This window comes from Cervus elaphus, chromosome 33 (genome assembly GCF_910594005.1).
Source record: "Cervus elaphus chromosome 33, mCerEla1.1, whole genome shotgun sequence".
In the NCBI taxonomy this organism is placed as follows: domain Eukaryota; kingdom Metazoa; phylum Chordata; class Mammalia; order Artiodactyla; family Cervidae; genus Cervus; species Cervus elaphus.
The window spans coordinates 7542953-7568597 of NC_057847.1; the positions used below are offsets into that span (position 1 = coordinate 7542953).

The 25645-nt window shown below is 47.6% G+C and overlaps 1 protein-coding gene and 1 pseudogene across 1 annotated transcript in view; both read left to right on the plus strand.

Moving 5' to 3' along the window:
* LOC122688479 (liprin-alpha-1-like) overlaps positions 1-25645 on the plus strand; it is a 363309-nt gene that overhangs the window by 169925 nt on the left and 167739 nt on the right. The window lies entirely within an intron of this gene.
* Positions 10171-10289, plus strand: LOC122688794 (annotated as a pseudogene).

Genomic DNA, 25645 nt, shown 5'->3' on the forward strand with positions numbered 1-25645 from the left:
CAACATCCACTGGATCATCGAAAAAGCAAGAGAGTTCCAGAAAAACATCTATTTCTGCTTTATTGACTATGCCAAAGCCTTTGACTGTGTGGATCAAAATTAACTGCAGAAAATTCTGAAAGAGATGGGAGTACCAGACCATCTGACCTGCCTCTTGAGAAACCTATATGGGGGTCAGGAAGCAAAAGTTAGAACTAGACATGGAACAGCAGACTGGTTCCAAATAAGAAAAAGAGTAGGTCAAGGCTGTATATTGTCACCCTGCTTATTTAACTTATATACAGAGTGCATCATGAGAAACGCTGGGTTCCATGAAGCCCAAGCTGGAATCAAGATTGCTGGGAGAAATATCAATAAACTCAGATATGCAGATGACACCACCCTTATGGAAGAAAGCGAAGAGGAACTAAAAAGCTTCTTGATGAAAGTGAAAGAGGAGGGTGAAAATGTTGGCTTAAAGCTCAGCATTCAGAAAACTAAGGGCATGGCATCTGGTCCCATCACTTCGTGGGAAATAGATGGGGAAACAATGGAAACAGTGTCAGACTTGATTTTGGGGGGCTCCAAAATCACTGCAGATGGTGATTTCAGCCATGAAATTGAAAGATGCTTATGGCTTGGAAGGAAAGTTATGCCCAACCTAGATAGCATATTAAAAAGCAGAGACATTACTTTGGCAACAAACGTCCATCTACTCAAGACTCTGGTTTTTCCAGTGGTCATGTATGGACGTGAGAGTTGGACTGTGAAGAAAGCTGAGCGCCAAAAAATTGATGCTTTTGAACTGTGGTGTTAAAGGAGACTCTGGAGAGTCCCTTGGACTGCAAGGAGATCCAACCAGTCCATCCTAAAGGAGATCGGTCCTGGGTGTTGATTGGAAGGTCTGATGCTGAAGCTGAAACTCCAGTACTTTGGCCACCTCGTGCGACGAGTTGACTTATTGGGAAAGGCCCTGATGCTGGGAGGGACTGGGGGCAGGAGGAGAAAGGGACGACAGAGGATGAGATGGCTGGATGGCATCAGCGACTCAATGGACATGTGTTTGAGTAAGCTTCGGGAGTCTGTGATGGGCAGGGAGGCCTTGAGTGCTGTGATTCATGGGGTTGCAAAGAGTGGGACAGGACTGAGCGACTGAACTGAAATAGCAAGGAGGAAGCACAACTCCACCCATCAACAGAAAGTTGGATTAAAGATTTACTGAACATGGCCCTGCCCATCAGAACATGACCCAGTATCCCCCACAGTCAGTCTATCCCATCAGGAAGCCTTCATAAGCCTCTTATCCTTGTCCATCAAAGGGCAAACAGACTGAAAGCCACAGAATGGCTGTACCGTTTTAATATTCTCAGAGGCAATACGTGAGAGATCTAAGTTTGCTACATCCTTGCTACTGTCACCATTTAAAAATTTTTAGCTGTTGTAATAGATGGATGTATGGCAATATCTCTTCATCATTGTAATGGGCAATTTTCTAATGGTAAATGACCATCTTCAGTTCAGTTCAGTTGCTCAGTCATGTCCGAATCTTTGCGACCCCATGAACTGCAGCACGCCTGGCCTCTCTGTCCATCACCAACTCCCAGAGTCCACCCAAACCCATGTCCATTGAGTCGGTGATGCCATCCAACCATCTCATCCTCTGTCGTCCCCTTCTCCTCCTGCCCCCAGTCTTTCACAGCATCAGCGTCTTTTCCAATGAGTCAGCTCTTCACATCAGGTGGCCAAACTATTGGAGTTTCAGCTTCAGCATCAGTCCTTCCAATGAACACCCAGGACTGATCTCCTTTAAGATGGACTGGTTGGATCTCCTCACAGTCCAAGGGACTCTCAAGAATCTTCTCCAACACCACAGTTCAAAAGCATCAATTCTTCTGCGCTCGGCTTTCTTTCTAGTCCAAGTCTCACATCCATGCATGACCACTGGAGAAAATGACCATCTTAGCATGTGTTTATCTTCTGTGTGTTCTCTCAGTGAAGTCTCTGTCTTTTGCCCATTTTCTTGTTAGATAGTAGGCTCACTGTCACTCCTCTGCGCCACCTCATTCTGCCTTGTTGCTGCTGGGGTGGGGTGTAGGAGTGCCATCTGCCCCCTGCTCAGACACCAGGGAGGAGGTTGGGGCAGTGGGTTTCTGGGCAGCACATCCTCCTGCCAACCAGCTTTAGCACATCCCTGCAGGTCGGGGGGAATGTTCGGTTCTCCACTTGGCCACACTGACTCCAAGAGGGGTCAGTTTTCTTTTCATTTTTGGTTGGTCAACAAGTATTAAAAATGAGGTTTTTTCCTACCAGACATCCTTTCCCCAGTCCTTTGTGTAGAGCTGGTCCTGGGCCCAGGCCTCTCTAGCACCCCATCAGGGATGAAGAAAGAAAGAAAACCCAGGAGCTTACATCAGTCCTCAGGTTGTGACGTTCCTGCCTGGTCCCCTTCCCTGCATTTTTCATAGTTTTCCTGTATGTGCTGGTGTCTAAGGCCCCAGACCCCTTTGTTAGTTAGCCTGGGGCTCAGTAGAGCTCCTGTGGAGAGACACTGGTGTTGGCCCTTGACGTCAGGAGGTGATGGGTGAGGGCCTGGACCTCACTGGACGAGGCCCGAGATCTGCGTTTTCTTCATACACTGGGGGTGAGCCTCTTGGTGATGATGCCTGTCTGTCAGGGCTCCGTGACACTGTACACACAGGACACCTTGCAGGCGCCTGCCTGTTCCTAAGGGCGCAACAGACAGCAGCTCTTGTTCTCCTATAGGTGAGACTCTTGGCTCCAGAAGGTCATTTCTGAGCTTAGTGGGAGAACAAAAGCCAGATGATGGGGATTCCAACACCAAGCACTCGGTGAGGGAAGTCAGCTTGCCTCTGAGATTCTGAGCTGGAGAAGGAGAGAGAGGCCTGTGAAGGAGGGAGAAGGAAGCCTGGAGCTCAGGCAGGACAGGAGGAGGAGCTGAGGGGAGCGGAGAGAGGGGAGGCGTGCAGGTAAATCACAGGGAGAGGGCCGTGCCGCTGGTGCTGTCAGGGGAGCACAGGGGCAGAGACGGGAACGCTGCCCCGGAGGCCAGGGCAGGCTCCCTCAGCCCGCATCCAGCGCAGGGCTGCGTTCCTGACCGACGTCTCCGCGGCCTGTGACCTGTGCTTCCCCAGAATCAGACAGCCACTGCCTCCACTCCTGGTGGTCACTGTTTCCATTGTGTAAAGAAGAGAAAAGACACTGAACGAGGAGACAGGAGGTTAGAAAGAAAAGAGTGAGTTCACAGTGATTTACATGTATAGTAAGCGCCACTCTTTTATTACTACTACATCTCGTGTTTAGTTACCATCTGCTTTATTTCAGTGAGGAGAAAATTGACGTTATCCATGTGCTTACGTCGGTTTCTTTCTGCTCGGTACTGGGCCTCGTGTATCTGTTCACGGCTGTGACATGTGCTTGAAGGAAACGTGCATTCCTCCAGTGCTGCCGTGATACAGGGGGATGCGGCTGGTGGAGGGTGAAGGAGGCCTCCCCAGAGCAGAGAGGCTGGAGCTGAAGCCAGGTGGCTGTGGGTGCGGCCAGGGTGAGAGGTGTGGGGGATGTTCTAGATAAAGGATGCGGCGTTTGTGGATGAGGAACCGAAGGGAAGCTGGTGAGGACAGACTTGCTCAGCGGGAGCGGGCAGGACACAGACAAGGGGGCGGGGAAGGGGGCCAGGCCCTGGGAGCTTAGCAGGGGCCCAGGGTCTCTGTGTGGGTCCAAGAGTGAGGATAGTGATATCGTCCACAAGATACTGTGACACAGGTATGAGTGGGGACGATGGGAGCACAGGCGCAGATCCACACCTTTACAGCCGAGCGGCCCACCATTTAGGACAGGTATCCGAGCCTTGGATATGATGGGGACCAGGCGGACCCCCGCGTCGTGGACAGACGGAGGCTCCACACGTGGGGATGGAGAGGGCAGAGCAGTGGGGGTGGAGGATGGTGAGCAGTTCCGAGACTCGGCCGTCCATCAGCTCCCAGCTGGGTGACTCGTTCCTGCTTTACTGTCATCAGGACCACTGAAGAAGACATGAGCAAGATGTATCTTTAGAGTGTTTTGGTCCAAGATGCTTCTGCAGTGTCCAGATGAAAAGGTCTAGGGAGTAGTTGCCTGTGTGGATGTGGAGGGAAAACCAGAGCTGATCACAGAAACACAGGCTGAAGACATTTGTCCCGGGTGGTTGGGTGGGTGCGGGTCAGGTGAGGGGGGCTGGAGGCGGTCACTGGGGGTGAGGGGAAGTCCAGGGACAGAGGGTGTGATGCTGGGATGACAGGAAGCAATGCCATGCGGCAGACACGAGGGCGAGAGTTGATGCCCTTTGAGGATCAAGGCAAAGGTCTGCAGATGAGATTGAGTATAAAATCCTGCGGGGACGGTCGAGGCTGAGTGAGGGAGCTGGTGAAAGTCTGGCTCGCACAGTGTTTCCACCTGCGTCCCTGGGAACCCTGGCTCTTCAGGAGCGTTTGTATCCCATCCGCTCTGTCTCTTTCTGACATGCACACTTGTTTTATAGTCAGTTGATTATGAGAATTGCTGTCAAAATGACATAGCTCTTCCAACAACATAACTTCTGGAAGTATTTATTTAGCGTGGCGTTGTCTAGTCACTAAGTCGTGTCTGACTCTCTTGCTACCCCACCTGCCAGGCTCCTCTGTCCGTGGGATTCACCAGGCAAGGATACTAGGGCGAGTTGCCATTTTCTTCTCCAGGGGATCCTCCCAACCCAGGGATTGAACCCATGTCTCCTGCATTACAGGCGGATTCTTTCCCACTGAGCTACCTTGGAACCCCCTTATTACTATAGTATGTACCACCCAGCAATTCTTAATGAATCTCAGGACCCTGGAACCCCACTTGAGAAACACTGGTTGAGCACTGTCAACAGACTTGGCCACAGAAAAGCCCATGGTCTCTCTCGACAGCCTCCCCTTCCTCTGCGTCGCCTGCTCCCAAGCCTCTCCTCTCTGGGAGCTACAGTTTCTCTCAGGAGCTGGAGGAGCAGCCATCAGTTGCAGGGTATGTTGGTTTCGGCCCATGGAGGTCAAAATACGTGGTGACCCGTGGCAGCCAGGAATGCCCTCTGCTCTGGCCAGCGGGTGGGTGAGAGCTGTGTCTGGGGTGTTAGGTGCCGTGAGTCTCAGGGAGGAGCGAGGCGAACACTAGTGACACTCGAGAGCGGTGAGTGAGAGCCTCTAACTGAGCAGCACTGGGTCTATTTCATTTTTAGGCAGACGGGGAATCATGGGAAAAGGAAACTCTGGTAGAAACCTGCAGATAATTGGGGTGGGAGTGGGAAGGGGTACGCAGTCCCTGTGCTGGAGACGGAAACAATTTGGTCTTGTGAGGCTGGGAGAGGGAGGGCTTGTTATTCGAATGTTTGAAACTTGGAAAGTCTTCTATGTGGTTAACTGAAATGTGAATGTGTGGTTGCATTGTCCATATGTTTGGTGAAAAGAACCTATTTCGGCGGAAACTGTGGAATGATAGTGAGCTCACTAGCACCTCCTTCGTATATAGAAAGAGTGACATACAGTTTTAAAAGCAGTGGAAGATCGCTGTAGCAGGGTTGAGCAAATAAGAATGGTGTTATGAGCAGCATGGAATGTTGTGTGGTGGGATTTTCCTTGAACGTGAAGCCCAGTATGTATATTTTCATCTCCAGTATCTGGTGTATAGTAATCAGTCAGCCTTTGATTGAAAGGGTGGATGAATAAATCCCTAATACTCATCCTTTTTAAAACCTGACTTTAAACTGATGGACCAGCGAAGAACCCTTGAGAGTAACTTCACTTTGTGGGCCAAACAGAGTCAGAATTATCCGGATGAACTTTAGGTTCCTGTACAGATTGGTAGTCACTAGTCTGACATAGTTGATGGTTGCCGATAAGAAAAAGAATTTGGGGCCTTAACAGGTAGAAAATAACTGACTCTTGTTTTACAAGTTTTGCACAAGTTTGCAAGGAGAAAACTGACATTATGGGCTAGAAGAAGCAGTTGGTCTTAGTGTACTGATGAATAGTAAAATGTGTAGATCTGGTGAATACTGCTTAAAGATCTACGGTGTTTTAGTCCTCTGTGTGTGTGTGCTCAGTCATGTCTGATTCTTTGCTGCACTGTGGACTTGTAGTCTGCCAGGCTTCTGTTTCTGTGGAATTTTCCAGGCAAGAATACTGGAGTCGGTTGCCATTTCCTACTTCAGGGGATCTTCCCAACTCAGAGATTGAACCCACATCTCTTGCATCACCTGCATTAGCAAGCAGATTCTTTACCGCTGTGCCACCTGGGCATCCCTTTTAGTCCTGCTTCTTACACCTTTATACGCATATTCCTGAGTAACACATTGATGATGCCTACATGAGAGAGTGATATTGAATGAATACACAGATGAGTAAATTCACAGGTGCTTTTGCTGAGTGTAACTTTCTTACTTCTTCATCTACTTGTTTGTGTCCTAACACGTGAAATAACTAGTTCTGCCTCATGCATGCTTAGGTGTCTGTTTTGGATTGGCATTACCTCACATGGACTCGCACTGTGCTCTTCAGGTGATGGTAGACAGCTGGCGTGTTCTGCATGTCATTGCGTCCTCATTATTTCTTGTTTCCAGTGTCCTGTCATTATCTTTCCTCCTTTGACCTCTGTCTTCTCTCTGGACTTGGAGGCCTTCTGTCTTCCTGTTGGATTACTGATTTAACTTTTCAGCATTTTAAGAATTTCCTACCTGCTAAGTAGTATGTCAAGGCTGTATATTGTCACCCTGCTTATTTAACTTATATGCAGAGTGCACGCATGCATGCTAAGTCACTTCAGTCATGTCCAACTCTGTGTGATCCTGTGGACTGCAGCTTGCCAGGCTCCTCTGTCCATGGATTCTCCTCCGGCAAGAATACTGGAGTGGGATGCTATGCCCTCCTCCAGGGGATCTTCCCTTCCCAGGGATCAAACCCATATCTCTTACATATTACCTGCATTGGCAGGCATGTTCTTTACCACTAGTGCCATCTGGGAAGCACTTTATGCAGAGTATATCATGCGAAATGCTGGGCTGGCTGAATCACAAGCTGGAATCAAGATTGCCAGGAGAAATTCAACCATCTCAAATCTGCAGATGATAGCACTTTAATGGCAGAAAGCAAAGAGGAACTAAAGAACCTCTTGATCAAGGTGAAAGAGGAGAGTGGAAAAGCTGGCTTAACGGTCAACATTTAAAAAAACAAATATCGTGGCATCTGGTCCCATCACTTCATGGCAAATTGATGGGGGAAAAGTGGGAACTGTGACAGATATTCTGTCTTGGGCTCCAAAATCACTGTAGACAGTGACTGTAGCCAGGGAACTAAAAGATGCTTGCTCCTTAGGAGTAAAGCTGTGACAAACCTTGACAGCATATTAAAAAGCAGAGACATGACTTTGCCAACAAAGGTCCATCTAGTCAAAGCAATGGTTTTTCCAGTAGTCCTGTATGGATGTGAGAGATGGACCGTAAAGAAAGCTGAATGCTAAAGAATTGAAGCTTTTGAATTGTAGTGCTAGAGAAGACTCTTGAAAATCCCTTGAAATGCAAGGAGATCAAACCAGTCAATCATAAGGGAAATCAACCCTGAATATTCATTGGAAGGACTGATGCTGAAGCTGAAGCTCCAGTACTTTGACCCCTTGATGTGAAGAGCTGACTCTTTGGAAAAGACCCTGATGGTAGGAAAAAGTGAGGGCAAGAGGAGAAGAGGGCGACATAGGATGAGATGGGTGGATGGTATCACTGACTCAGTGGACATGAGTGTAAGCAAACTCAGGGTGATAGTGAAGGAAGCCTGACATACTGCAGTCCATGGGTCGCAGAGAGGCGGGGACGGTTTAGCAACTGAGCAACAGCTATGTAGTCATCCCTGGATATCTGCAGGGAGGGGGGCACGAGGGAGCATTGATGCAAAAAAGGTGTTGAAGTCCCTTAAATAAAATGACACAGTTCTTGCATAGAACACCCCACCCTGCCCTCCTGTGCACTTTTAATCACCTCAGGGACTTATAACGCCTCATGTGACAGACGTGCTGTGTCAGTGACTGCTGGAGTGAGGGAATTCTAGTTTACCTTTGGGAACTTTATGGAACTTTCCCCCAAATAGTTTGGATCTGCATTTGGTTGAATCCTTGAATTCGGAGCCCAGGATGCAGACGCCTGAGCACATCATGAGTCAGACTGGTCACCAGGACCACAGAGATACACAGGGCGTGGCCCTTCTCTTGCAGAAGTTGTCAGCATGTCTGCGCATCACCAGTAAGTCATGGTGGTATGTGTGGCACAATCCAGAGCAAATACAAGGTTCTGTGTTGTTCTGGAGAGAGCCTGGTTATAGTAGGGGTTGAGGTGGGCGAGGCAGGCTTTGCAGCAGATGGTGTAGCTTTACTTGTCAGTATTCTTCTGTCATATCATATTCCAAAAGCAAAATTTATCAAACCGTCAAGATTGGCCAGTCTGTCATCAAATCAACTTTCCCTGCTAAAAGAAGTTTTCTTGGAGGAACTAGTCTTTGCTAGTTAATCCCATCAAGAGAAATGCCTGCCTTTCAGAATAATCCGTGAGTTCAAAACAGAACCATCCCTTCACTTAAAAGTTGATCAGGTTCTGTCATGTCCAGCAGTTTTTGGCTGGGCTGCTTTTCTGTGTAAACAACAAATAATCTTGAAGGGATTTTCCCTTCTGAGGACTAGACTCAAATCCAAGATAGGGTGATCTACTCAAATTTCTTCATACACTTAGGCAATGAAGTATTTAGGCTGTTTCGAAACATCTCTGTGAATGATAGAGACATTAAAATCAAAATCATCCAGATTCTCCATAAAGCATAAGTTTGTGTTTTGGTCAGCCTATAAAGTTCTCTGAACCTTCTGTTAAAATGTAGAGAATCCTCTCCCAGAAATACACAAATTTAGAATTACTAAGTTTTAGCTTGAGAGTTTCAAGGATAAAAGAAGACACTTGGGAGGAAAAGAAGCCTGGAGCTATTTTTGAATGAAAAAGAAAATTCAGGAGAATCAAAATCTTTTATTTTTGTTGCATGACTTAATAATTCAACTGTACTTTTCTTTCTCCCAAAGCAGATAGGCATAGACAATGATTGCAATAGGTAAATAGGCACTTTTTGTTTTAAAAATCTTATAACAGTGTTCAGATCAAATTCCTTCCAGATTTAATTTGATTAATTTCTGAATAAGAACTACCATTTTTAAGTAAAATTACTGCATTTCAGAGAGTCTTATAGTTTATCTGGCATGTGGGATCTGAGTTCCCTGAGCAGGAATTAACCTCTGCCCCACTACAATGGAAGCTCAGAATCCTAGCCACTGGATTGCCAGAGAAGTCCCTCTAGAGGGTATTATACGCAGCTCAAAAGCAAGAACGGGAAATCATATTGATTTAAACCATGCTGGAATAACTATTTTGCACATCACCAATAGCCAATAATGGTTTCCCTGATAGCTCAATTGGTAAAGAATCTGCCTACAATGCAGGAGACCCCGGTTCGATTCCTGGGTCAGGAAGATTCCCTGGAGAAGGGATAGGCTACCCACTCCAATATTCGTGGGCTTCCCTTCTGGCTCAGCTGGTGAAGAATTCGCCTGCATTGCAGGAGACTTGGGTTTGATCCCTGGGTTGGGAAGATCCCCTGGAGAAGGGAAAGGCTACCCACGGCAGTGTTCTGGCCTGGAGAATTCCACAGACTGTATAGGACATGGGGTCACAAGGAGTCAGACACGACTGAGAATTTCACTTGCACTTTTGACAGGCAATACTATTTGGGAGATTTGGAGATGCTCTGGTTAGCACTTCACAGATACACTTTAAAATACCTCATGTATTAGGTCAAGCTTTACCTCAGACAGATGCTAAGAGATATGAAAATGTGTAGAGTTTTGCTGGATTTGAGCAAACCCTGGCCTGGCCAGGCGGGTTGTGGCCGGGGTTGGCGGTGTGCGGAGGCGGGGCGGCGTCGGACAGCCGCCGGGCTGCCGGCCCTGGCCGACCGGAGTCCAGTCGAAGGTCGTGCGGCTCAAGTGCAACCCGCGGCCCTTGGAGAGGTGTGGCCGGCTGGCCTGACCCGCAGGCAAGTCAGACCGAAAGGGAGGCGCAACGCAGGGTTCTTAAGGCGCCAGGCTGGAGCCAGCTCCGACTAGGGCCATACCACCCTGAACCCGCCGGATCTTGTCTGATCTGGGAAGTGAAGCACGGTCTGGCCTGGTTAGTACTTGGGTGGGAGATCGCCTGGGAATACCGGGTGCTGTAGGCTTCCTGCCTCCCCTGTCCTTTAGCCCTGCCCCCCGCCCCCCGGCACGGTTGGCCATCCTGAGCCCCACCTGCCCCTGGCCCCTCGCACCCGGCGCGCTCAGAGCCGTCGCCTGCCTTCCAGCCGGCCGGCCAGCTGGCCAGCCGGCCTGCCGGCGGCCGTCGAATATAGCGGCGGCCAAACTCTTGGGTCCCCACAGGCCCAGCCCCTCCCCTGGTGGGTGGCTGGGGCCCTGACTCCAGCCGCAGGCCTGGGTTGCCTCCGGATTTGGCTTCCAGGAAACCAGATGCCAGTCGGGTCTCCATCTGGGGCTCCCTTGGCATGCCTCAGGCAATCCCGGGGGCTGCCCCAGCCCGAGCCCCAGCCCAGTACTCCCAGGCGACCGCGGGCACACACACACACACACACACAGAGACAGAGACACACAAAGACACACACACAAAGACACACACAGAAACACACAGACACACAATGACACACACAGAGACACACCCCGCCCAGGACAGGTGAAGAGCTGCAAAGCACAGGGAAGGGAGACTCAGAAAGAGGGGAGAGAGTCCTAGTCTGGCAGAGATAACCCTCACAACCCTCACGTTCGGTTTCAAAAGCCCCGTGGTCCAGTGAAGAACAGGGCGGATGTAGGTAGAGTGGCGGCGGCGTCTGCCAATGCACAGACAGCGAGGGCGGAGCGCGCGCAGCGAGCCTCTGAAGGCGGGCGGGCGGCGTGCGACGCAGTCGGGCCCCCTACGCGCTGCGCCCGGAGCGGCGGTCGGTATCGGTGCTGGAGACGGCGGCGGCGACGGTTTCGTGGCGGCCGCGCGCTGCTCTCTGAGCGGCGGGTGGTGGTGCGGCCTAGCCCCTCACTCCTGACACTTCCCCTCCCCCAGCGCACCGCGGTAAGTCGGGGGCCGGGGTGGTGGAGGTCGGAGACCGGCGGGCTCCTCCTCCACTCTGGGAGGGCGGGTGGGCGGGTGCGCGGGGCGTCCCAGGCCCTCTCGGCGCCCCAGTCTCGCGCCCTAGCGCGCACCTTCTGCCCTGAGGGAGCGGGCCCGAGGCCTGGCCCTTGAGGCTCTGAGGAGGGATTGCTCTCTGTGGGGTCTGGGCCCGGGGCTCTGGCGGTCAAAGCCTCCCTTGAGTGAGCGTTTCTCGAGCAGGTTGGACTCCTTCATTTGCCCGGCAGTGATTAGGTGGGCAGGCCCTCTGCGGGAGCAGCGCCTTGAAACCCCGAGGGAGGGTTTCCTCAGCACTTCGCTGATCACCGTGCGGGATTGGGCTTTCTTTGTTTTGGCTTCTCCAAGGAGAGATTTGCAACCGCAGGGGCGGGTGAGTGGGTCGGGAGTTTGTGAGCTTATGAAAACTGCATCTGAGAAAACTAAGGTCATTTAATGGAGTGAAACCTTACTTTTTGTTCTCCCACATGTCCCGCGTAAAGCTAGGCGAGAAACGGTGTGGTTTCTGGATTACTTACTCTAGGCATAAGGACCTTGGAAATTAAGTCAATTAAGTATATGAACAATGTTTCTTGAGAATTTGGCACATTCTCTGTGTTTAGAATTGAACCGAAGTATTTTTCATTTGTGTCTTTTACCCATGAGATACTCATACCACCCCTCCCCAAGATTTAACAATCAAGAATGTCTTCAAACATTGTCAAATGTTACTTGGGAGGCAAAACTGCCTCTCAGTGAGACTGCTGCTGTACAGAGAATAGTCCCAGTATTTCAATAAAAACATCTTACCTTTAAAAAAAAGAAGAAGAAGAAAGAGGGAGAGAGAGACAGCAAGAGGACCACACAGATTCCCCACCCCCAGCCCCACCCCCACGCCTCCACACCCTCCTCCGTCCATCGTGGGTATGCACCCGGGCCCCCGGTCGGCCTGACCACAGCCTCGCCCACCGACACACTCACACACACACTCTCACACACTCACCCTCTGGTCTGGGGGCGGGGGCTGGGTCTTGCCTTAGGGAGCCAAGCTGAAGGGGACCTTTGAGACTTCAGCTGCGAGGAAGTCTTGGGGACCCCACGGGGGACTGCCAGCCCCAGGGCACCGCGTCCAGCCTGGGCCGCCCCAAGGGAACGCCCCCTCCCTTGGGGAAGCGGCTTCTTCCGCAGGGCCTCTCTCTGGGGTGGTCACGGTTGTGCCAGTGTGTCTGTCTCGGATCGGATGCCATCCTCTCTCCCGTGTCTGTCTCCCTCTGTGTGTCTCCACCTGTGTGTGTGTGTGTGCGTGTGTGTGTGTGTGCGTGTGCGTGTGTGTGTCCACGCGCGTGTCTGTCTTCATCTCCCTCTGGCCGTCTGGGAGTCTGTCTCTGAACCTTCATCTCTTTCTGCCTCTGAGTCTCCTGACCCCCGGCCTCTCACAGGCGCTGTGGGTCTGGCTCTGGCTGAGGAGCTTGCGCCGGCCGGCTGTCTCCCTTGGCCTGGGTGCGTGCGAGTGTCTGTGTGTGTGTCCGTGTCCGTGCCCCTGCCTGTAGCTCGTCCGCTCTCTCAGGAAGGTCCTGTGCTTGGCGGGCGGCGTGGGGACAAGGGGGGGGCCGCGGTCGGGCGAAGGGGCGGGGCTGCCGCGCTCCAGTCGCCGGCGGCGGCCCGCCCGCAAGCCAGACACCTCTGGGGCCACTTGGGCCTGAGCAGCGATCCGGAGGGGTGGGTGGGGGTCCGAGCGGGGGGCGGGCCTGGAGAGGCCCAGGGTGGGTGGGCGCCGAGACCTCCGCGCCCCTCACCCCAACCCCCAGCCCAGGCCTGCACGCCCGACCGGCCGCTCGTGGTCCCGGCAACCCTCCGGGCCCCCGGGCCGGGTCAGGCTTGCTTGCCAGGGCGGCGGTGTGCGGGGACGGGGCGGCGTCGGCCGGGCTGCCGGGCCTGGCCGGCCTGAGTTCGGTCGCCGGTCGTGCGGCTCAAGTGCAGCGCGCGCCCCGTGGAAAGGTGCGGCCCGGGCTGGCTCGACCAGCAGGTCAGAGCGAAAGGGAGGCGCAGCGCAGGGCTTTGAAGGCGCCTGGCTGCAGCCGCCTCCCTCTGATAAGATCATACCACCCTGAACAGGCCAGATGTCTTCTGATCTGGGAAACTAAGCAGGGTTAGTTAGTACTTGGATGGGAGGACCCCCTAATAGTTAGGAGCTCCAGGCTTTTGCGCAAAGTAGACGACAAGCCAACGTATAGGTGATGAAACGTTTCTCGTGAAAAATTCAATGAAACCTGAATTCAAAGATGGTTTATGGCCTAGAAGCAAGGGTTTTCCATTAGGTTCCCCCTCCCCCCCCCCCCGAATTAACTTGCATAATGGTTTCTATTAGCATAATGCTTAGTTTTTATTCCTTCTTTCCTTGTCTGTATCCATCTTTTTGCACCATAATGTGGTGCCTTATTGGCATAATTTTCCGCCTTTTGTCTTCCCGTAATGCTGCTGTAGGAGACAGATGGACTCCAGGTTAGGCATTTACATCTAGCCTGTTACATTTCCTGAGGCAAGAGATGGTTGGGCTCCAGTTGAGCCTTTCCAATCAGTGTCCTGCTTGCCCTCTGAAATGGAAGGTAACAACAGAAAGAGGGTAAATAGCCAGTGTCTGTCTCTTATGAACACTTTAATAGTCATGGCAAGGGCAAAGAGGGACAAAATCCTGCTTGAGTCAAGGATTAAGAGATCTCCCCTCCCCCCACCCCCCTTTTGGGACAAGGGAAACAACACATGTGCAGAAAGGCTCCTTGTGTGTGAAAAGTCCCGTGAAAATGCCAGACCATAATGAGCCTTGCTTCTCCCAGAAGCCTCCACTTGGAGATCCATCTTAGCTGAGGGGTGTGTGCACACCAGGGGAGAGTCCCCGGATAGGTCAGATGTGAAGAAAGAAACCAGAAACTTGGCAGGAAGGAAGACGAAAGACCCAGAAGAACTGGCCCATATAAAGGACTTAACCGCCTTGTGGTTACTGTGCTCCTTCTCACGAGGGGGCGCCCATGGCCTTTCTCTCCAGGTGTGTAGCCAGCTCTGCTTTGCCTCTGTCTTAACTAGACCGACTGTTTCTCCCTGTTCTTTCCCACGGGTTGCTGTGCTGTGTCTCTAATAACCAACGTTGTAACTGCATTTACCGATTCTGCCTCCATGATAAATGCATTTTTCACTGGTCAGAGATCCAGGGAAAATTCGCTTCTAGCCTCTAGCCCTTGCTGGTCTGGTGGCTAGGATTCCTGGTTTTCGTTCAGGCTACCCAGGTTCAGTTCCTGGGCAGGGAATTAGATCTCACTTCACGCCACCACTCACTGCTGCCTCACTGAGATCAACTCAATTTTTATCACCATTTCATCTACACCATATGAATTTTTGCAACTAATTTGTAACTTTTAGAAAAAGGACTTCTTAGGTATTAACATACTGATATTTCCATAAGGGGGAAATACTTCTTCCCTAAAACTGCATTGAGAAAATTTGAACTTAAGAAAATATGTTTTAATGTAGCAGAATTATTATTTTACCTTTATAATCCAGCATTTGTGAAATCCTTAACTGCTAATAACTGTTCATGCTTCCCTGGTGGCTCAGCTGGTGAAGAATCCACCTGGCATGCAGGAGACCTGGGTTCGATCCCTGGGTTGCAGAGACCCCCTGGAGAAGGGAACGGCTACCCACTCTAGTATTCGGGCCTGGAGAAGTCCATGGACTGTATAGTCCATGCGTTCGCAGAGTCAGACATGACTGAGCGAGTTTCACGTTAACCAACAATGGTTCAGCCTGAAATAAGAACTTTCAAAAATCTTTGAACACAGACGCTCAAACTTAATTTCCCTCTGGGATAAATATTTTGCATTTACTTTTAGGTTATATATACACAATAGGCACAGAACTCTTTTACTATGTACTTCATTTGCATATAAATTAACATCCTAGAAAATTTAAAATAGAAACACTAAATACAGTGTTGCACAGAGCAATCTCTGTTAAATGCCCCGTTGTATATTTGAAGTTCATATACACATGGAAGGACTGAAGGAGACGGGAAGATGGCAGAAGAGCAACCCGAGAGCCACTACTGTGTCTGTGCGCATCAACTACAGACTGCAAGGTAAGGACAGTATTTTACATAAATAGAAACACAGTTACAATTCAGATTTCCTTTTTAAGTTGCCTCCATAATTGGTTTGCAATAGCAACAGATTCTCCCCTTTTTTCATAGCCATACCCCAACATATATCATTTTTAAATATCTATTAATGTCAGAGAAAACCATCACAATGCTTCAGGAGTGACTTAAAGAAAACTCCAGTCAAGTCACAATACTCAGGCAGGTGGGTTTAATTAACAAGTCCTAGGTAGATATCAATCTATCTAAAAGTTACTCTTTTTTTTTTTTTTTTTTGCTAACAGTCATCTTTGGCAATTTTATGAGGATCAGTTTATTTTAATAGTTTTTTTTTTCATTTATTTTTATCAGTTTGAAGGTAATTACTTTACAGTATTGTAGTGGTTTTGGCCATATATTGGCATGAATCAGCCCTGGATTTACATGTGTTCCCCATCCTGAACCCCCCTCCTACCTCCCTCCCCATCCCACCTCTGGGTCTTCCCAGTGCACCAGCCCTGAGCACTTGTCTCATGCATCCAACCTGGGCTGGCGATCTGTTTCACACTTGATAATATACATGTTTCAATGCTATTCTCTCAGATCATCCCACCCTCACCTTCTCCCACAGAGTCCAACAGTCTGTTCTATACATCTGTGTCTTTCTTTCTCGCATATAGGGATATCATTATCATTTAAAAGCATTTGCACAACAAAGGAAACTGCAAGCAAGGTGAAAAGACAGCCTTCAGAATGGGAGAAAATAATATCAAATGAAGCAACAGACAAAGAATTAATCTCAAAAATATAAAAGCAACTCCTGCAGCTCAATTCCAGAAAAATAAATGACCCAATCAAAAAATGGGCCAAAGAACTAAACAGACATTTCTCCAAAGAAGACATACAGATGGCTAAGAAACACATGAAAAGATGCTCAGCATCACTCATTCGCAGAGAAATGCAAATCAAAACCACAATGAGGTACCATTACACCTGTCAGAATGGCTCCTATCCAAAAGGCTGCAAGCAATAAATGCTGGAGAGGGTGTGGAGAAAAGGGAACCCTCTTACACTGTTGGTGGGAATGCAAACTAGTACAGCCTCGATGGAGAACAGTGTGGAGATTTCTTAAAAAACTGGAAATAGAACTGCCATATGACCCAGCAATCCCACTCCTGGGCATACACACCGAGGAAACCAGATCTGAAAGAGACACGTGCACCCCAATGTTCATCGCAGCACTGTTTATAATAGCCAGGACATGGAAGCAACCTAGATGCCCATCAGCAGACGAATGGATAAGAAAGCTGTGGTACATATACACTATGGAATATTACTCAGCCATTAAAAAGAATACATTTGAATCAGTTCTCGTGACATGGATGAAACTGGAGCCCATTATACAGAGTGAAGTAAGCCAGAAAGATAAACACCAATACAGTATACTAACGCATATATATGGAAATTATGAGGATCATTTAAAGCACTGTGTCATTTTCTTTGAAAAGGGCAACGGTAAAAGTTACAGAGAGGCACAACTTTGCTTTAAGTGACCTTTGCTGCAAACTGGCTTTATAGGTCCTAAACGACATGGGTGATAAAGGCCCTCAGTTAACTTAAAATTATGATTCCTGCCTATATTAAATGATGTGTAGAAAGGGTATTCCTTTTGCTATAGTTTTTTTCTATTCATTGTGTGATGAGTTAAAACAAAAATGATAATCTTCTTTCACAAACATATAGTTATAGAGACCAACCCAAGAGCTGGGAAAGCCTTATCTATGACATATATAAATGGTACCTCAATTTTAAAATAGAAAATTTATGCATACGTGTGAAACTGATACAAACAAGTCACTAGCAATATCATGTTAACCATCAATCTAAATGCAGTGACGTGGAGTGCTGGTCGTCAGGAGATAGAGGGTTTTGCTGTGACAGGGAATATTCTCACAACAGTAAGTTGGAGGTTACTGTTTAGCATGTTCAGAATTAACGCAGATACTGCCTCTTACACATGCTGTTTTGGTCTATTGGGAAAATGCCATACACTTTTACAAAAAGAAAAGGTGTCACATTCTCCACTGGCCTACTGCTTTTGCATTTTTATATGAATACAGTGTAGAGTTCAACAATCAGGAAACTGGAAAACATAAAGACTATGCAAGAAGCCAAGAAGAAAGGTGATCAAAATGATGAGTTTCCTTCCTGCCCTCAGGCCAGCTGAATTCTGTGGCAGCAGCTGCAGCGACTCATTTTTGTTCTGCTTTTCACTGGTCAGGTTTTCCTGCGTATTTTTGCTTTCTGAAATAAATGCACCAGGTGAGAGAAGTAGGTAGAAGGAATAACTGTAAAGAATGTATGGAGTTTAGAATAGCATTTTCATTTGGATCAACTTCTTTGAGAAAAGGTTAAAAAGCCACAAGCTCATAAAATAAAAAAGATATAAGTAAAATCGATTTATCTCTTAGAATGTTCACTAATGTTTTTGAGGGAAAAGAAGGTTTAAACACTTAGCTTCTAATCGATGTGAAAGAGTATCAGCTCACCTTTCTCATTTTCAGTCTTATGTACCAACACATAAATATGAAAATTGAACCGAGGCTTCATCTCACTGTTAATGTGATTTCATTCTCTTCTGTGACTCAGATGGTAAAGAATCTGCCCACAGTTCGGGAGACCTGACTTTGATCCCTGGGTCAGGAAGATCCCCTGGAGAGTGGAATGGTGACCTGCTCCGGTACTCTTGCCCGGGGAATTCCATGGACAGAGCAGCTTGGCAGCCTACAGTCCACGGGGTGGCAAAGAGTCAGACACAACTGAGGGACTAACACACTTTCATCTCATTGGTAATGTGATTTAATTCTCTTCTATCCTTATAACAGCATAATTGTGGTTCGTAAATAACTATTTCTTCTCATTCTATACATGTACTTGAAGATTCATTTTCATCAAAAAGACAGAATGTAAACCAAACCATAATAGAATATTTGTTGTTCAATAGGATTTTGATACAGAGAAACAGAAGGGGAAATATCTTTTAAATGCAGATATAATTTCTAACTTTTTCTGAATAAAGCTGTTTAATTGTGACCCAATTTGGGTTATTTGAATATCTTCCATTTACACCATATTAGACTATGCCAAAGCCTTCGACTGTGTGGATCACAATAAACTGTGGAAAATTCTGAAAGAGATAGGGATACCAGACCACCTGACCTGCCTCTTGAGAAACCTATATGCAGGTCAGGAAGCAAAAGTTAGAACTGGACATGGAACAGCAGACTGGTTCCAAATAGGAAAATGAGTACGTCAAGGCTGTATATTGTCACCTTGCTCATTTAACTTATATGCAGAGTATATCATGAGAAACGCTGGGCTGGAAGAAGCACAAGCTGGAATCAAGATTGCCAGGAGAAATATCAATAACCTTAGATATGCAGATGACACCACCCTTATGGCAGAAGTGAAGAAGAACTAAAAAGCCTCTTGATGAAAGTGAAAGAGGAGAGTGAAAAAGTTGGCTTAAAGCTTAACATTCGGAAAACGAAGATCATGGCATCTGGTCCCATCACTTCATGGGAAATAGATGGGGAGACAGTGGCAGACTTTATTTTCTTGGGCTCCAAAATCACTGCAGATGATGATTGCAGCCATGAAATTAAAAGATGCTTACTCCTTGGAAGGAAAGTTATGACCCACCAAGACAGCATATTAAAAAGCAGAGACATTACTTTGCCAACAAAGGTCCGTCTGGTCAAGGCTCTGGTTTTTCCAGTGGTCATGTATGGATGTGAGAGTTGGACTGTGAAGAAAGCTGAGCACAAAAAAATTGATGCTTTTGAACTGTGGTGTTGGAGAGGACTCTTGAGAGTCCCTTGGACTGCAAGGCGATCCAACCAGTCCATCCTAAAGGAGATCAGTCCTGGGTGTTCATTGGAAGGACTGACGCTGAAGCTGAAACTCCAGTACTTGGGCCACCTGATGCGAAGAGTTGACTCATTGGAAAAGACACTGATGCTGGGAGGGATTTGGGGCAGGAGGAGAAGGGGATGACAGAGGATGAGATGGCTGGATGGCATCACTGACTTGATGGACATGGGTTTGAGTAAACTCCGGGAGTCTGTGATGGACAGGGAGGCCTGGCCTGCTGTGATTCATGGGGTCGCAAACAGTCGGATACGACTGAGTGACTGATCTGAACTGAACTGAGACTAACTCAATTCAAAATGCTATTTTAAGGTCTAACCCACCTTTTCAGTTAAAATAGCATTTACTTACTCTGTAGTGCCAAGTGATAATCCCTCAAACATTCAACAAAACATAAGATAGTATCACATGGACTCATCACATCCACCAAGCCCTTCCCTTCCTGGTGCAAAACCTGGTGTTGTATTTTGAAGGGAGAAACGAGCAAAGAAACAGCTTGGCTTGTTACACTTGGCTGTGGGCTGACAGCTGCTGGTAGCCCCCGTGCAGCCTGAGCCTCTGGTCTGAGCAAAGAACAATGCTGCGCCTGGCACTCCCTGTGTTAGGCCCCAAGGGTGCTCATGGGATTACAACAGCTGTGCTGTGACCCGTGTATGATGAGGAGAGTGAAATTGGCCCCAAACTCCACCAGCAGCCCCCCACATATATGCACCCCCTCAGTGGATCCATCCTGATGGTTAGGCGTTGAATGCTGAACACCGAGATTCTTTTAGCCTCTGCTACCTGATTACAGGCAGAAGGAAAAGGAGATTCTCTAAGTCGGAAGTTCACTATTTGTTCAAACTTAAGAGGAAGATGATTAAAATATTATTAGGTGGATTTCTATATTCTGAGAAAAGAGTGTTTAAAAGCCAGAGAAAACCACAAATCAAAAAACAGAATAAATACTTACAGTTCCAGTCATGTCTTGATTTTATTTTATAAGTGACTTTCCCTTTTTCTGCCTGCACATCTCTTCAACTTCTTTTACTCTAGTGGGGAGAAAACACATGATATAAACAAAGACTTACAAAGATCACTACAGTCCATCTATACGAGGTGAGCAAGTATCATGAAGGATTTGATTTATTAGAGGAAGATAATACCACACACACAGGAATGTCACCTGATATTGATTTAGAAACCTAATAGAGCTCGAGGTGGATTCATCCAGTGGCTCTTAACTTGGACTCAAAGAAGGCTGAATGGAGTAGGACAGAAGCACATTTGTATTTTTAGGCATACTAAAGGAGTCTCTGGCCAGGGGGCCACCCTTAAAGAAACAGCCTGGCCTGGAAATTGTGCTAAAGCACAGAGCGATTGGAGGGAGTGAGTTGAAAGGCGAGAGGTGAGAGTGCAGATGAGAGAGAGAAAGAGAGGAGAAGAGGGAGGACGGGAGGAGGAGAGGACACTGAAAAGACAGGTGGAGGGTGGCAGGTACGGACACACGTGACCAACGCCCCCACCCAACCCCAGGCTGCGGTTGGCATTTCTGCAGTGAGGCATCCACAGACACCTTCCGTCCTGTCCTCTGGAGGGCTAAGGAGCTCTCTCCCCTGCCCCTGCTCCTCCTCAGTCCTCTCTTAAGAGCAAACAAGGAGCATGCACTGGACATTCCCTGGCACCTGCCTGTGAACATCACCACCGAGATGAAATGCAGTCACCTCCAGGGAGTCAGAAAGCCCACTGGGTTTCTTAGAGCACAGGAGGAAGTATAAGAAAAGGACCGGGTTGATTGTATGAGATAGTCAGCGAGCAAGTCCAGTGCCTAAGGTCTCACAAAGAGTGAACTGTTGTCAACAGTGTTGCCTGGAAACCCGGCTCTATCTCAGGGACAAGGCCTTCACCATTCCTGACAGTGAATGACTTGCTCGGGCCAACATCATCTCCATGGGAGCCGCTCAGCACTTCTGGACAGGCCACGTGGTGAAGACAGCTTGGAAGAGAGACCCCCTGCGATCTCAGGCCAGGCCCTTAGCTAAGAATCCCTCGCTCACTTATGTGTCCTCAGGCCTCGCTGCTCCTGCTCTGTCCGGGCCTACCTCTCGCCATTTCCACTCTGTCAGTACTGAGGTAGGAGATAGCGGGCCTCTGGGCCAGACACCTGGTATTTGTCAAGTGGAGTAAAATTCAAGCTTTGTTCTCACCCAGACGCTCCAAGGACAAAGCTGGTGGTAAAAGCTGAATTCTGCTAAAGCCAAGAGAAAAGGTGCCCACTCCTGAGGTCAAGGAAGACTTCCCTGTCTGCACATGTTCAGGAAGTCCTCTCTGGGGTTGAAAAGGGAAGGGACCCCGCCGCATAAGAAGTGTGGACATGCACCCATAGGCCTCTATGGAGGGATACATCTTAGGAGAAAGTCACACACACACCTTTAGGAAGGTGCGTGGACCAGTCAGGTGTGAAGAAAGGAACGAGACAATTGGCCAAAGGTAAACAAAACCTAGCAGGGCTGCCCTGTGTGAGTGATTCACACACGTCCAGACTGTGCTCCTCCTCATGCAGGACATCCGCACCCCTCTCCAGGCATGTGTCTCTGCCCTCCTTCTGAGCGGGGTGAGCAAACTGCGTCCTGTGTGCTCTCCCATGCGTTGTGCTAGGCATCTAATCATCGATGCTGGACCTGCTTTTACAGCTGTTGCCTCCTTGACACAGTCCTGCTTACAAACAGGGCCAAGAGCCCGGGCCACTTCTGCATCTCACCTCTAGTCCCTGGTGGTCTAGCGGCTAGGACTCTTGGTTTTCACCCAGGCTCCCCAGGTTCAATTCCCGGGCAGGGACCCAGGATCTCCCCCTCCGAGATCAGCATCGTCCCTGCTGCTGTGCAAAGTGAAACACTGGTCTTTCCATATTGCTTCCCAGTGTGCCTGAGCCCCAGGCCCTTCCCAGGCTTAGGTCAGAGCTGAATGGAGGCATGCGTGGAAGCAGGGAGCACCAGGAAGGGAGGCTGTCTGCGACATGCCAAAGTTCAAAACAGTTTCCTCCTCCCCATTTTCCAAACCCAGCACGCCTTGCTCGGTGAAAAGCTGGAAACATCACGTCTGAACAGTGGTCCAGACAGGCCCATGTTCACTCAGTTCTCTCTCCTGCCTCACCGACCTGGACTCCTGGCAAATGTCCTTTACATTAACCTGGGTGATGCATCTTGAGGTAGAACCAGTTCACTATCTACAAGTAGATATTCACAGTGTTTCCCTTCCTTTCAGACTGCTCTCTTTCCATCCACTGGTCACTGAGGCAGACTTCCTGCTCTGATGGAGTCGCGGGCTCTAGGTAGGTAATTCTATTAGCAAGAACAGTCCACATGCTCAGCAAGTGTCAGCAATTAATCTCACCTGGTTTAAAGACTGATCAAAACCTACTTACAAGTGAAAACTAGGTGAGCCAGCTTGGTTTTGTATATAAGCAAAACCAAAATGAAGATGATAAGAAAAAAAATTGTGAAACTTTGTACTATGATGAATAAAGTCCCTTAAGAGGTACGTTTTCTGAAGCAAAGCCCTTGTTAGGGTCAGGGTGTGGGAACGCACTAGTAGGCTCAGGATTAGGGTTTGGTTTCCCTTTTATTCTCCCTTCAGACCCCACAATTTGGGGACATGCTTCCCAACTTGGTAACAATGCACTTGTGTAAGCTTCAGAATCAAGGGACAGAGACTCTATTCCATGTACTTAAGAAGGGAAATTTCCCTTCATTTCTGAAGATATACTTAAAGGAAATGAGATACTATCTGAGAAGAGTCTTGAAAATCTCTCTTAAAAATATTTATCATTTTTTTCTCGGTGACACCTGGGAGAAATTTTGCTATGAATGGTGAAATTTTAGACAATATCCCATGAACTGAGCAAAAGTTAAGCCAAACTGATTCATCTTACCTTCTTAAGTTTTTTTGGAAATGAGTGGGCCTGTCATCTCAGCAGGGTTCTTTTACTCCTCTTCTTACCTGTCTGCTTCTGTGGGGCTTCCTCACCACATCATCTGGTCTACCAGACAGCGGTCCTGGCAAACCATCACCCCAGCTGCTCTTTGCAGCATCACAGCCATTGTGCTGACTCTTCTTACTTGAACCCCAAGTACTGCCCAACCTCGGCACTCTCTTAGACTGGAAACCCCAGAGCGAGGACCTAGCAGCCCCTAACAGGTCATGCCTGAGAAAACACCAGTTTTAAATGCCACTGTAAATGAAAAACAACCACCTTCCTTGTGGAATAAGTTTGTTCTCTTGCTTCCAAAAGTCTTTAAAGTGAGAGCTGAATTCATGTCAGATACCGAAGAAAACGTTTGGGGACACTTCCTTCTCTCCAATTTTTGGTCTCATGGAGAAATAGGCAGTAGTCTCCAAAAAGCTGTGAAAGTGTACGCGCGCACACACACACACACACACACTTATAAACGCTATAATTACTTTCCAATATGGGGTATTCTTTCTCCGTCCAAAGGCTGATTTCATTCAGGCAGTTACTATTAACAAGAGGACTCAAGTCCTCAGGCACCAACAGGAGTTCTCTTCAGGTTTCATGTTAGAGTTTTTGGACACAGATGTTAGCAGTAGATAAGAGTCCTCCATATATTGCTAACTATCCCTGGTCCATCCATTTTCAAAATTAATCACTATGTGTCTGACCTATTTCAGAAATGAACCTGTAATCAAGTTGGGACATAAGGGAAGTTGTGGGTCTATACCTTTTTTCTAGACTCTAAACAAATGAAATATCAGCCCTCTGCCCCTAAACTAGCATGTATGTACACTGTACATGTTAGTTTAACACGTGTACATGTTATATAATACGTGTATTGTACTGCTTCTATACTATTTGACTTCCTATGTTGCTGATGGGGAAAAATCAACAGCCCTGGGAGACACTGACAGAGGCTCCCCCTGAAGATCACGGTAACACAGCTGAGAGGGTGTGAGCAGGGCGGCCAGCGTCCTGACAGGGGCAGCAGCGCCCATCTCCAGAAGCTGCCGTCAAGGCCGCCTCATGTTACACGTGCCCGATGCTCAGAAGAGTTTCAAAGGGTTGACAGGCAGCACACAACTAGTAAATCGTAGATTTATGCTGCCTCTTGATGTGGACCTCCCAGAATCCAGAAGTGTTCACTGTTTAAGCCATCCAGTAAGGTATTTTGTGATTACACTCAGAACTAAGGCAAATGATCTAGATTTTTAAATACATAAATTTCAAGGGGCAAAGTCTATTATAAACACTTAAAAGACACTGTCTAATTATAATGGTTTGAATTTCTTTATATCTTGCTCCAAACAAACTGGAAGAAAATAAAATCATTTATTACATATATGAACTAATTGGAGTTTTGAAAAGAAACTGGGTATTTGATGAGATTAAAGATTATCACTATTGTTGGGGATGAAACTGCTGGTGGTTATTTTTTAAAGGGGATCTTTTAGAGATACATACTAAAGCATACATGAATGACATTATACCTGTTGAAGACTCGCTTCAGAAACAGTGTGGGAGGGCGCAAGCGGGCAGGGGCATAGATGAAACCAATTCAGGAACTGCTGAATCTGTGATGAATGCATGATGATCACTGTGCATTCTGTTTCCTGCCTCTGAGTCACAGTTAAGCTCTTCACCTGCGTGGTGTTTAATTTACCTACCCCTGCTTCCTTTAGCAAAGTATCAGATAGCATTGTCTTCTATTTCTGGCATCCCAGATGTCTTATTATTGGATTTTCCTCCAGATCCTAAGGGCATATGCAGATTTCTGCATCTATAAATAGTGTTCTCTCAGCCATGCAGACTCACTGAAAGACACCATTATTTAGATACAAATGTTATTTGTATTCAATGTTCGCATGTCCTCACTCATTTTAAAATCTGGCTTCATAGACCACCACTCCACTACTTTTCTCTCAAAAGTCTCTGGTCTAAACCTGTAATTTTTAGCAGTTTTCCTCCTCATGACCTAAAATAATGGAATCATTACTGTCTTGTTTACTTGAACATGAAAGTGAGAAATTATTAACAGCTTTCTTTTGCTCCCTTAGGTTAAACTGATGCAAACTGAACTAAATAAATTCCATTTTCCCCTTACAAAAGTCTCAGGAGTTTACAGGAGACAGTTGACATAATGGTCACCTATTTCATGGCCCAACTTTGTATTAACTTTAGATTAAAAAAAAAAAGTTGAAAAGATAATATAGAGAATTCCAATATAGCCTCCATTCAGCTTCTCTAATATTAACATATCACACAACCACTAAGAGATAGCATTGAAAATAGGAGGAGTCTCTTGTTAGGAGCCATTGGTAACTATCTTCTTTTTTTTTTTTTTTTTTTTTATTAGTTGGAGGCTAATTACTTCACAACATTT